The sequence below is a fragment of the Epinephelus moara genome, chromosome 10 (assembly GCF_006386435.1).
Source record: "Epinephelus moara isolate mb chromosome 10, YSFRI_EMoa_1.0, whole genome shotgun sequence".
Lineage (NCBI taxonomy): Eukaryota > Metazoa > Chordata > Actinopteri > Perciformes > Serranidae > Epinephelus > Epinephelus moara.
This window is the reverse complement of record NC_065515.1, coordinates 34,071,278-34,083,534: the sequence shown is the minus strand read 5'-3', so window position 1 is coordinate 34,083,534 and position 12,257 is coordinate 34,071,278. Positions and strand designations below refer to the sequence as shown.

The 12,257-nt window shown below is 38.3% G+C and overlaps 1 long non-coding RNA gene across 2 annotated transcripts; it reads left to right on the top strand.

Moving 5' to 3' along the window:
• The first annotated feature begins 564 nt into the window (after window positions 1-564).
• LOC126397147 (uncharacterized) lies at window positions 565-3,077 on the top strand. 2 transcript variants are annotated; one of them, XR_007570614.1, is made up of 3 exons: window positions 565-730; window positions 2,305-2,544; window positions 2,986-3,077. It is a non-coding gene; the product is annotated as an uncharacterized LOC126397147 (long non-coding RNA). The 2 variants fall into 2 exon arrangements; XR_007570615.1 differs by having other exon boundaries at window positions 2,305-2,511; window positions 2,986-3,067.
• Window positions 3,078-12,257: the final 9,180 nt, after the last annotated feature.

Below are 12,257 nucleotides of genomic sequence, written 5' to 3'. Positions count from 1 at the left end.
GTAAGTAAATATAAATATATTTAAAATGGAATAAATATGTTAAAACAGTTCATGAAATAAATTTTAGATTTTAAAATGAAGTAACTTTTAGTTAAAAACAGCATATGAAGTTGATTTGGGTTAACAGCTGAGTTAATGAGGTGTATATATAGCTAAGATCAGATTCTCCAGGTAAAATTACAATAATAAGGTGACTTGACTTGGACTTGACTTGACTTGACTTGACTTGACATAACCTGTGACTTGACTTGACTTGACTTGACTTGACTTGACTTGACTGAGAAAAAATGACTTGGGACTTACTTGAGACTTGAAGGTTAAGACTTGAGACTTACTTGAGACTTGCACATGTGTGACTTGGTCCCATCTCTGGTTGTTACTGCCGCTAATATTTCCACTGATTCTGTCTTATACTCTACTGCACTGTTGCCATGACATCCAAACAGAAATAGACGTGCGCTGATCAGAAGAGAAACCTTAAAAGAGTGTTAAACTGTTGGACAATGTTGGTGTTTTTGAACGTGCCCTTAACACTGACGTCAGCGTCTTGTTTGGCTCAAAGAGCGGAGGCTACACACAGGTGCAGCAGAGCAGCTGTTTCTCCGTCTTTCATCTCTCCGTAATTCACGTGTAGTGTTGCTGCTGCGATCATAAACAGACTGGAATACCGAGCAACTCACACCAGTCAAACGCAACTGAAGGCTGTGTGTATCTCCGACATGTTAACAAGGTATTCCAGCCCCTTTATGATGACTGCATCACCAATTCTACACGTGAATAACGGACAACTCCTAGCACTTAGACGTTTATATTTGTGTTCGGTATAGGCAATTAGAAAATGCACTGGAGACGGTGAATGAGTACCCGCGGTGCTTCCCTGATTAGCAAACATTAGCCCCACACCTCACGGGCACTTGTTGCATGTTGCTTTCACTGTCTCCAGTGCATTTTCTAATACAATGCAAACACCATCGCTACTTGTCAACATGTTGGAGACACACAGCCTTCAAGTACGTTTGACTGGCGTGAGTTGTTCGGTATTCCAGTCTATTTATGATCGCAGCACCAACACTACACGTGAATAACGGAGAGCTGAGAGACGGAGAAACAGTCTGCTCTGCTGCACTTATGGGAAGCCTACGACGTCACTGTTAAGGGCACGTTCAAGAACATCAGCATTGTGCTGTTTAACACTGTTTTAAGGTTTCTCTTCTGGTCATCGGCCTCGTGAGCACAGGGATCGGCCTAAGCCGACTACCTCAAAATGGCGTTAGATCGGCCTCTAGATCAGGGTACAATTTTGTCCTGCCAGATGTTTGAGAGGACTACTCAGTATGTTTGAATGGTCTGGGGTACTTTCAGGTTGCAAAAAAGTGCATTATGAGACTGACACCTGAAAGGGTAGAGGGTTCTCAAGTTGTGACACTGAATACATTGAATTGTATAAGCACTAATTCCTCTACAAATATTAAATGTTATAACTAAATATTCCAAAATGGGCATATAGCTGATAAAGGTGATGATTATCTATCCACAAAACAAACAAATGCTGTCATGTCACATATTAAGTATTTAAACATTATCAGAAAAGCACAACTGCATTTCTGTGTTGCATGAAGAAAAAAAATAATTTCAATTAATGTAAATGTGTCAGATTTGCCTCTTGTTACTGTTATATGGAAAATCTGAGGGAAAGGACATCAACGCTGTTGACACATTAGGCGATTTTTAAACAAAACAAATGGAGTTCATGTTGTAGATGTTTTATTTTCTGTTGATGCTAGATGGAAATAGAGCCAACTTAAGGGAAATAAAATGATGCCAACATTTCAAATATTTTTCTCAGAAATCCTTAGTGGAAAACTTGAAATCAAGGTTTTGACACAGGAAATATTAACATTATGATTTAAAAAGTTGTAAAACTACAGGGTTTGCCACTGTCTGTTTAACATTAATTCACTCTGCACAAGTGGGATGTAACAAGAGGTGGTTGTCCCTGACAATGTCTGATTTTATTACATCTTAATGAATGTGTGACAGTGTTGACAAAAAGTGGGGACACAATTTTAAAATGTTATGAAACATGCATGTGTCATTGAAAAACAATTTTGCTCTGATCTGGGACATAAGTAAGTGTGCTTCTGATGAAACAGGCTGTTATTTTTTTCCTCCAGCATTTAAAATCCACTCTTATATATAAATAAATGTTTAGCTAGATGTGATTTTGCCCATTTGTCATGAATCATTTGTGTAAGTGCTCAGTCATGTTTTTCTACATTTTTCTACATTGTTTTGTTTTTGCAGTACGCATGTGGTGATCCAGCGGTGCCGTGGCAGCAGCTCTATGAGCAGCGCTGCCAGACCAATGGGGAACTGCTACAGGCCCTGGTGCGCCATGTTAGGCGCAGCAGGGCCTCACAGCAGCAGAACCAAGTCCTGCAGGCTGCCCTCAGAAAGGCGGAGGAAAGAGAGAGGGACCTCCAGCTGCAGCTTAATGACCTCCGCCAGCAGGTGGAAATTTTGCAGGGGATGGCCAGTTTTGAGGTTGAGTGTTTGTGCTCAGTTTTGTTTTGCGTGTTACCTAAGACATGACTGAGTTGGTGTGGTTGTGTGATAATATTACAGCATGAATACGATTTGGTTTTTGTCTGAACCCCAGGAAGCAGAGGCTAGCGTTAAAACTGTCACAGAGTGAGTGAGTGAGTGAGTGAGTGACACAGCTGGTCGTTTGGAGTTTCTCCCTTGGGTGTTATTTGTTCAATAAGAATTTAATATTAAAAAATAAAGTAGTCTTCAATCATTTTACTCCAAAGTATAGGTGAAATATAACAGCACACTAAGAGCAATTATTATTGGGACCTTCACAGAAAAGTAAAAAAGATGAACATTTGAAATCCAGTAATTCACCTTATAGACAACTGACTATGCCTTTAACAATGTGGCAACAATGTAGTACTGAGTGTTTTTATTTTTCTGTCCATGCAGATGAAGATCATAGTGCGGCTAATGCTGAGCCAGGGTGCGAACTGGAAGATGAAAGTCTTGCCAATTAATTATAAAATAAAATAATTTCATTGTTCAAGTGTTTTATGTGGTTTCTGGTCACTAAATGTATTCAGCAATTTCTTGGCTAAATGTGTACATAAGTAGATAGAAATTACAGAAAGCACATAGATTCTACAAATGCTTAACAATAATAGGATCAGATGGACTCTTCATTTGGGAATTTGGATATCCAAATAATTTTTGTTTTTTAGCTCCTGAAAGGGAATCTGCGAGTAATATAACATAGATACCCACTACAGGAAGCTGTGTACCCATGACATTTACCCTGTACATTATGGGATTCTACCATTTTGTATATAAAATCAATCAAAAAAGTATAATTTTGTTTCCAAAAGGACTAGGTTTATACAATGGCACTTTGTAAGCTGTAGTACCATCAAATGGCCAACAAGTGGCACTAAAAATGAAACAGACTTGAGACACAGTCACTGCAGTTTTACTCTATTTCAATTAAAGATTTGTATACACTGACTTAAAATAAACATGGAAAGGTAAAGAAACAGTAGTTGATTTGGGGAATTAATGGCTTATTAGGGTAGTAAAACATAATTACTCTGTTAGATATGGTAGTCAGGTATCATGCCACTGCAGAAATATTGTACAAGTGTTTTATGAATCCAGTACGGCAACAAGTCATTGTCTCTGGCAATACAATATAAATAAAACAAACAGCATATCATCATTGATCAACAAGTTGTGAGTAATTTATCTTTGCTGCGGTCCTTTTGGGGGTTAAGGTTAAGATATAAATCATTTCATTCAATATTATGAGTGCTATTTAAAGGTTAATATACAGTCCAGGGTAAAAAGTCACTAATTAAATGGTGCACTGTAACTGTTAGACTGATACACTGTAAGATTGTTAATGCTACAGACTATGTCATTAGATATACAGTTTTTGTATTGTATAATTGTTTGTCTAAAATCACTGTTTTATTGTTAGTTTTTAATATATCAAATAACATTAAGTGTACTATTGATTTACAATTTAAACACCACGTAAATGTATTATTCTGTGTTGTAAAACCATATTTAAACGCAAGAAGACGTTTATTTTGACAACTTCCGCTCAAGGAAGGGAATCCAGTATGTCCTACTTTGCATCTCCTGCAGCTTTGCAATGCAACTGCTGTCTCGCCCCCTCCCTTACGACGCTCCTGATTGGTTGAACTGAATTTTTGACTGACGCTCAGGTGAAGCTATAAATAGGAAGCTCCAACGTAAGGGAGTCGTCCATTGTTTCGTAGATTCGGTGGGCTTATGAGAAAAAAAAATACTAGGAGGTAGATTTTTTTTCATCATGCACTTCGAGAAAAAAGTCAAAATTTCGAGAATAAAGTCAAAATTTCGAGAATAAAGTCGAAATATAATTTCGAGAAACAAGTCAAAATTTCGAGAAAAAAATCGAAATATAATTTCGAGAAAAAAGTCAAAATTTCGAGAATAAAGTGGAAATATAATTTCGAGAAAAAAGTCAAAATTTCGAGAAAAAAGTCTAAATGTCTCCTCTGGTCCATCCCTAATACTCTTCCGTAGGAGAGCGACCGAGAGCTGCACGCTGCGGCATGGAGTGTAACGTTAAGAGTAAGTTTCTGAAGTTATGCAACTGCATACTTAATTGATATGTGTTTCAAATCTTAAGTATTATTAACCTTGTTGTTACCAACCTAACATCAAGTAGTCAACACTAAAGCATATGAAGGAAGCTAGCTAAAACGGTGATATGCTGTTTTTAATGTTGCTCGGGACTGTTTACAAATACTTCCAGGGTTAGTCAGGAAGTAAAGACTCTCAAAATCAATATGAAATGACATCCAAATGTTACCTCAGAGCAGTGTTGTTTTGTTGTAACAATTTTGTTGCTAAATGATCAAAACGAGATGTAAAGCAGCCGTTTCATTCATTTAGGGTGCAGTCTATGTGCTGGGTGTAGCAGTGGCTGAGTCGCAACGCTCTGCGACGTCAACGTTATTTTTGACATTATACAGCAAACATACAGCAAGTATTAAGAAGTTGCTGCAGTTTAGGCTTGTGAAGCTAAAACTTTAATGTTATTCTAGCCTACCTTTCTGTAGAAACGCGTTATTATGATGTCATAGCTTTTATTGTTTGTTTAAAGTCAGAGTTTAATACTGTGCTGAATGTGTTTACAATATGGACTCACCTGCTTATGTCTTCTCAACTATCACCAAGTGTCTGCTTATGCTAAAACAGTGTGTAAATAAGAAATTTGATGCTTTCAAGGAACCATTAAGGCATACTATTGCTGAAAAGGAATGACACTTATTACTTCTTCCAGCTCTGTTCTAACATCTGTTTATCAGTATCACCTACTCTTTTTTCATTATATCTACATAACTGATGATTATTAATTCAAAAGCTTGATTTTAAATTTTTGTCAATATTTTATGAAAATTGAAAAAAAAAAATGAAATTGCCAATAATCATCCCTACAATATTGTTAAAATAAAGGTGTTAATTGACTAAATCAATTATGTAATATGTGATACTTTTAAAGGACTACAATCCAACAGAACAGCGGTTCCTTGGACCTGGCCAAAATGTCAATCACCGTGATAGATTTCCTACGAGATCGGGGGGTCCCAGAGGAAGCTCTCACACTGATGGAGGAGCAAAAGGTGTGTAGTGACAACTGAGATGCAGAGGTCCAGTTGACAGGCTAGTCAGCAACATACCCTGCTTGTACCTGTGCCTGATAGCTTGCTGAATTTCTGCTTCCCCCACACAGACAGTGTTGCAGTTGCAGAAGAGTATTGAAGAGGAAAAAAAGAGTTGTAACCAGAAAACAGTATGAGTTTTCACCTTGTTCAAAGGGAGAGAGAGAGACAGAAAGACAGACAGACAGACAGCTCTAAACGGCTGGAGTGTGGCTTACATGCAAGTGACACACGTTCATTCAGAGATTCAGGCTCACGCATACGCATTAAAAATGATGTGTTGACAATCACATCAACATAATCAACAATATGATACCTCCCACTGCAGTTTTTCTCTTTCACTCTCTATCTCTGAAACTCTTTGGAAAACTCAATGTAAAAAGATAAGGTTGGCAGGAACAGCAGACAGCAGAAGATAAGATAACACAAGATAGAACTTTATTAATCCCTTTGGACAGGTTCCCTCGGGGAAATTAGGGAAATATTGTCTTTTCAACACCACAGGCAAGCAAGTCACAGCAATTCACCACACACAGATACAAGCAGCCAGTATGGCCTGAGCATGAAGTATTGTGCATATGGAAAGAATTATTGACAAAATGAAAATTATTACTTTATGAATATAATATTAAATAGGGAAACATAAACAAAAAGGGCTGCCGTTTTTAACTGATGATTCTACATGCATGAAATTAAAATGATGGCAGTTGCACTTTAACGACAAAGTCATTGTGTCATTTTACTTTCAAATTAATAAGATAGAGCTAAAACACTAAACAGTGTTTCCCTGTCCGTCTACTTGTTGAGCTCACTGTCAATTTTAGTTTTGTATTCCACGGCAACATATTACAATGTGTGAAAGTAGTACCCATTATATTTCTTTACCCTGATCATGCTTTTCCGTTGCTCTGTAGATCGACATTGATGTAATCCGGTTTATGGACGATTCAGCTTTGGCCAACTATATTCCCTCATATGGAGATAGAATTGCACTTTTCAATTTTTGCAGCAATCAACAGCCAGTCTCAAAGCGCAAACTGGGTCTTCTTGAAAGGCTCAGGGAGACAATGAAGATAAGAAAGGAAAGCAAAGAAAGTGGAGAGGAGCCACAAACCTCTGAACCCCATTCCAGACGAAAGGTAACTACGCGGACTATTGAGATAGGTTGGATACACCAAGAAAATAATGAAACTAAACAGGTTAGAGCCAAACAAGGAGGGGGCACCAGAAAGGTTGTTATGGACATCAGTGCTGGATTTAATGAGATCCTGAAAGAGGGGAAGAGTCTTTTTTTCCCAAAAGGTGTTTCAAGTAAAGGCCATGAATCAGACTTTACATTTGATGTATGGGACTTTAAACAAAACTCTTTTTCTGATGATGTTTCAGTTGGCACCATATATGAGACTGTCAAACTACCAAGGCTGAGATTCTACATTGCCACTCAGCCAAAACCACTATCAGGTGAACATGCCTATAGCACTGAACTCCAAGACAATGATTTGAGCTTTGCGGACCAGGATGAAGTTATTGAAGTTTCTGACAGCCAGTCCCTATCTCTGTCACCCAGTTACTCAGATCAAGACGAAGACCAGGCAAGCAGCCTTTATCACCCTGTTGTCACAGATCTCTCTGCTGCAAATCTTCCAGTCATCACAGATCACCCAGCAGTCTCAGAGATCAACCTTATTTTAGAAGGAGACATCACGTATGATAATTCTGACCCTGAAATTACATTTGGCCCACACACAGAGGCTGAGTTTAATCAAGATGACACACTGATTTATCAGCCTGAAACACCTGACCATGCAACTTTACCAAAAATTATTACTATACATCATGCAAATTGCTTCAGTGACATGATTGAAGCATTTTCTGACCCTCAGATTCTGACCAGACCACTGGAAATGAGGCGAATACTACCAGATAACTCTGAGGAAGCTGGTAGTGGGTCAGGGCTTCTCAGAGATGTCTTTAGTGCATTTTGGCAGGATTTCTATGACCGCTGCACACTTGGGACAACATTGAAAGTACCCTTCATCAGACACGATTTCAAGGCTGACACCTGGAAAGCCATTGGCAGAATTTTCTTGAGAGGATACCAAGATTGCCATTATCTTCCTATTAAACTTGCAGGAGATGTTATTTGGAGCAGTGCACAGTGACCTGACAGAAGTCTTTCTTCAGTTCACAAGCTGCCAAGAGAGAGAGGTCCTCATGCAAGCTTTACAAGACTTCTCTTCTGTTGACCCTGATGACCTTTTGGAAGTCCTCAACAACTACGAATGCAGAAGAAGAGTCTCAGTAGACACCCTTCCAGCAATTCTGGAAGAAATTTCCCGCAAAGAACTTGTGCAAAAGCCAAACTTTGTAATTGATTGTTGGAGGGACATCACAAAACCACAGATGAATCTCAGTTATGAAGAACTGACAAAGATGTATGCTGACCTTAAACCAACAACTAAGAAGGTGTCGAGGCTGTTGAAGTTCCCAGCAGATATGACAGCAAAGCAAAAAGAGGTTGAACATCATCTCAGACGGTATATTAGGGAACTGGATGAAGCAAAACTGGGGAAATTTCTAAGATTCTGCACAGGATCCGATTTGATTGTGTCAGACAGTATCATTATTGAGTTCACAGTAATGTCTGATTTCACAAGACGTCCAATTGGACGAACATGTGGAATGTTCCTGGAGCTACCTGAGTGCTATGAAAATTTCCCAGACTTTCGTGCTGAATTCAATGAAATCCTTGACAGCAACATCTGGGTGATGGACATTGTGTAACACAATATGTGGCCCTTCACCCATGATTGTGGCCATACTGCTTCCTAGCCAACAGTTGTAAAATGATGCTAAGGACTTGCTCACAAAAAACTCAAGCAATAATTTTGCTTACTCTGAAAGTGTTTTATAGGGACAGTTTGTTTTCAGATGCCCCGCATTCATAAATTATCTAAGGGAATAATAAATTACAAATGTCAGATGTTCTGACTTTGTGCCAAGTTAAATCCAAGTTAAATCTTAAATGCTATAGCACATTTAGTCAGTTGTTAGGACAATCTTTTTGTTAGACCGATACACATTTAATTACTTCTGTGTTTCTGCCAAAATCTTTCTCAGTTGACACACAAAGTGCAATTATTCTTGTCTTCAGGTGTCTTGTATTCATGAAGTAAGTAAGGGCCCTATAAATTGTTCAAATGTTAGATGTTATGATGGTTTTAGACTGGTCAATAAATGTTTTAAAATGTACCTGTACATTTTAATGTTACAGTTTCCCTTGTAAATACCTGTCCAGCACTATATCGTATATTTCTTCATATGTTCACAGTTGTGCAATTTGCAGTTACTGCAAAAATGCTAGTTTTGTGCCTTAAAATGCCTTTTGTGGTTGCAGTTCTCACGTGCACATAGCCCCCCTGCAGTCATGCCATACTTTTTTAACTACAGAAGAGATCCTTAAGCTCTTGTTTAAATGCTGTGATTTTTTTTTTTCAATTTCAATTTTTTTGTGATTTTACACCAATTTCTTTCTTTCTTTTTTAATTTATCAAACCACCACAGGCATGTGTTGCAGGTCAACTACATTTGTTTGACTAGACTTCAGATATTCTATGAATAAGGTGGTGTATTTGTTTGCATTTTGTACCAAATTAAGTACAAGATGTCCTACAAAAGGTGCTGGGAATAAAAACAAATACAAGTTTACTAATGTAGCCAAGAAAAAAAAATCAGTTGTTATGTGAGGGCTCTGGGGGTTCAGTTTTTATTACAAATGAACCAAGCCATGTTCAAAATTTGTTAATAAAAGACAGTTACTCTAATATCATGTGTATGGTCTTTTTGAACTATTCATTAAGTCAAAGGGCAAGATTCACTAAATTGTTGCAGGCCAACACCACAACATGTCTTTACAGTATTTCTAGTGAACAGTTTTTGTTTAATAGGTTAATACTCTGTACTAGTGATTATAGCACCCAATTTATTTGGTGGGAAAAAAAGTGCACAATGTGTCATCCGCAATACAACCTTTAATGAGACAGCATGTTTAGTCAGTAATCAGTTCTGAGAATGATACTGTTACATAACGTTTGTCACTGCAACAAAGGTGACAGCTTTGACACAAATTCAGGTTGGTAATAATTCGGACTCTGTCTCACCTGACTACAACTAAGGATTTAATGCGGTCAAAAATATTCAGAGGGCAATAGAGAGTCAGGTTGAAGGCACTGAGGTATTGAAATAACTCAGAAGTGAAATTCTATAATCGTCAACTAGTTTTATTTACAGCAGTCCCCAGCTTTTGTATTCACTGGTATCCTTTTGTACAAAAACTGGTTTAGGTAGCCAGAGAAAACACAGGACATATTTTCATAATGAAGTAAAATTTCTGAAACTATTTCACATATGATGATAAGTGAGGATGACATGCCATTCAAACCAAATGCATAGGTTCATCTCACATGCTGCAAGGAGGCTAAATATATTGTACCCTTAAAAGTGCACACCTGGCTGTGTAAAACTGGTCTTGCACATCACTGTACTTAAAGGCAAAATTCACTACTTGTCATGTGCATGTCCAGTCAATGTTAATGGATGTAGTCAATTGAAGCAATAAATTATTCAGTGTGTGCTATATTGAGAAAACTGAGCTCTCTTGGCAAAATCTGTTGTTCTTTTTACATCCAATGATTTCATTGGATATATGGAAGAACTATTTGAGTTGAACTTCTAGCTTCCTCTGATTATCCAGGTTATGTACTGGATGAGTATTTTACCACCTGACACTATGTTTTGTCCAAGAAATTAGTAGCTATAGGCTAGGGATGTTATAACACACCAACATGAGCATGGGAATCTCAAGCTCACCATGCATCCTGTTACATGTAAGCACATTTGCACTGTTCTGTGTGTAGGAACCGTTAGTTTCCTTGGTTTTACCAGCACCAAGGAATGCAGTGCTTCAGTTGATACATTTACCATCAACACTGACTGGACTTTCTTGTGGAGAGTGCTGAACCTTCCTTTTAAGTTCAGGTCTGGATCAGATGATTTAGAGGAAACCATACTTTGATTGCGTGGCCTATGTGAGTCCCAAATAGAATTAAGCCTACACTAATGTTTCTCCCTTGTGCAGAGAGAATTGTCTACCCTCAGATACTAGTATTTCAGTTCTCAATAAGGTGTACAGTTCAGCAGCAGAAAATGCATCTGTAGGAGCATCCAATCCCTTTTCCTCCATCAGAAGACAGCAGAGATCAAATACAGTTTCATTACATGGATATTGGCTTTTGGGGGTGCATTCCTCCCCACAAAGGGCCAGTTCATCCATGTCTACGGTCTTGAGATTGTCTTCTGCGCCGTACATGTCTGGAAGTGTGTACATCAAAATCGGGCAACCTCCCATCACACCGTCGCCTGCCTTTGCTCTTATCTTGTGTGAATTCCAGGTTCTCACAACTTCATCAAGTTCATCCTGCATAAAAACAAAACAGTAGACACAACCTGAGGTTTAATTCATCATACATACAACATGCTATGCATGTAACAATTGCCTATACATACAAGTATATGTGAAATAAATGCTGTTGTTGGAGGAATGCCAGTGTCAGTTCATTATAGGTTATTTAGTTTGCAAATTGTTGGATAGTCTTACTGAACCTCGCCATGAACACCAGTGCACTTAAAACGCAGTGTGTGTGTGTATTTTAAAAGCTGTAAAAGATATAATTCGCATTATAAAACGGAAAGGTGAAATCCGGCAATCTGATTGGCTGTTAACTGTGATATAATGAGCGTATACCACAGCTACTATTCTAAAAAGCCTTATCACAGCATATCACTCCGCTTCAGGGAAGCAACAATGTTTCCATGACAACAACCAACTGTTATAGTACGCAGCAAAAAGTAGCCGGTTTTGATGTTTATTGACGTTATTTACTGACGTCCGGAGAGGTTGACCAACTGGAGAAGGAGAGAAGCGAATGAAATGAATGAATGAATGACAGAATGTTGTCATTATTGTCAGCTGGGCCGTATTATTATTAGATTAGATTATAAAATCCTGCACTGTGCGTCAATGAGTAATTAGGAGTCAAATAGCGGACCACGGACAGCTCCCGTATAATGACAGTCACAGGAGCAGCACCTTGACAGCGACTATGACACTTAGGGCTCTATAGGGTGATCTGTCACTGTCTGATTGAACAGCCTCATGGAAATGATATTTTACAATTCTTCACATTATTAAAGGTGATAGCTACAAGTTTAATTCCTCCCCGCCACTAGGTGTCGCACTCACACTCGCCCGCTCTCGCTCCAACCTTGAATTCTACTGGTTGCCAGGTTAGCCAAATACCCGGACAGAGAACAACAGAGATGTCAAGCGAGGAGTCTTTCGTGGTAACGTTTATTAATTATTAAATCATAAATCCTTTCTTGTGTGCCCTATAACACTTTTACACACTGTAACAATCTCCTTGTAAAACATGTTTAGATCGCTAACTAAACAGC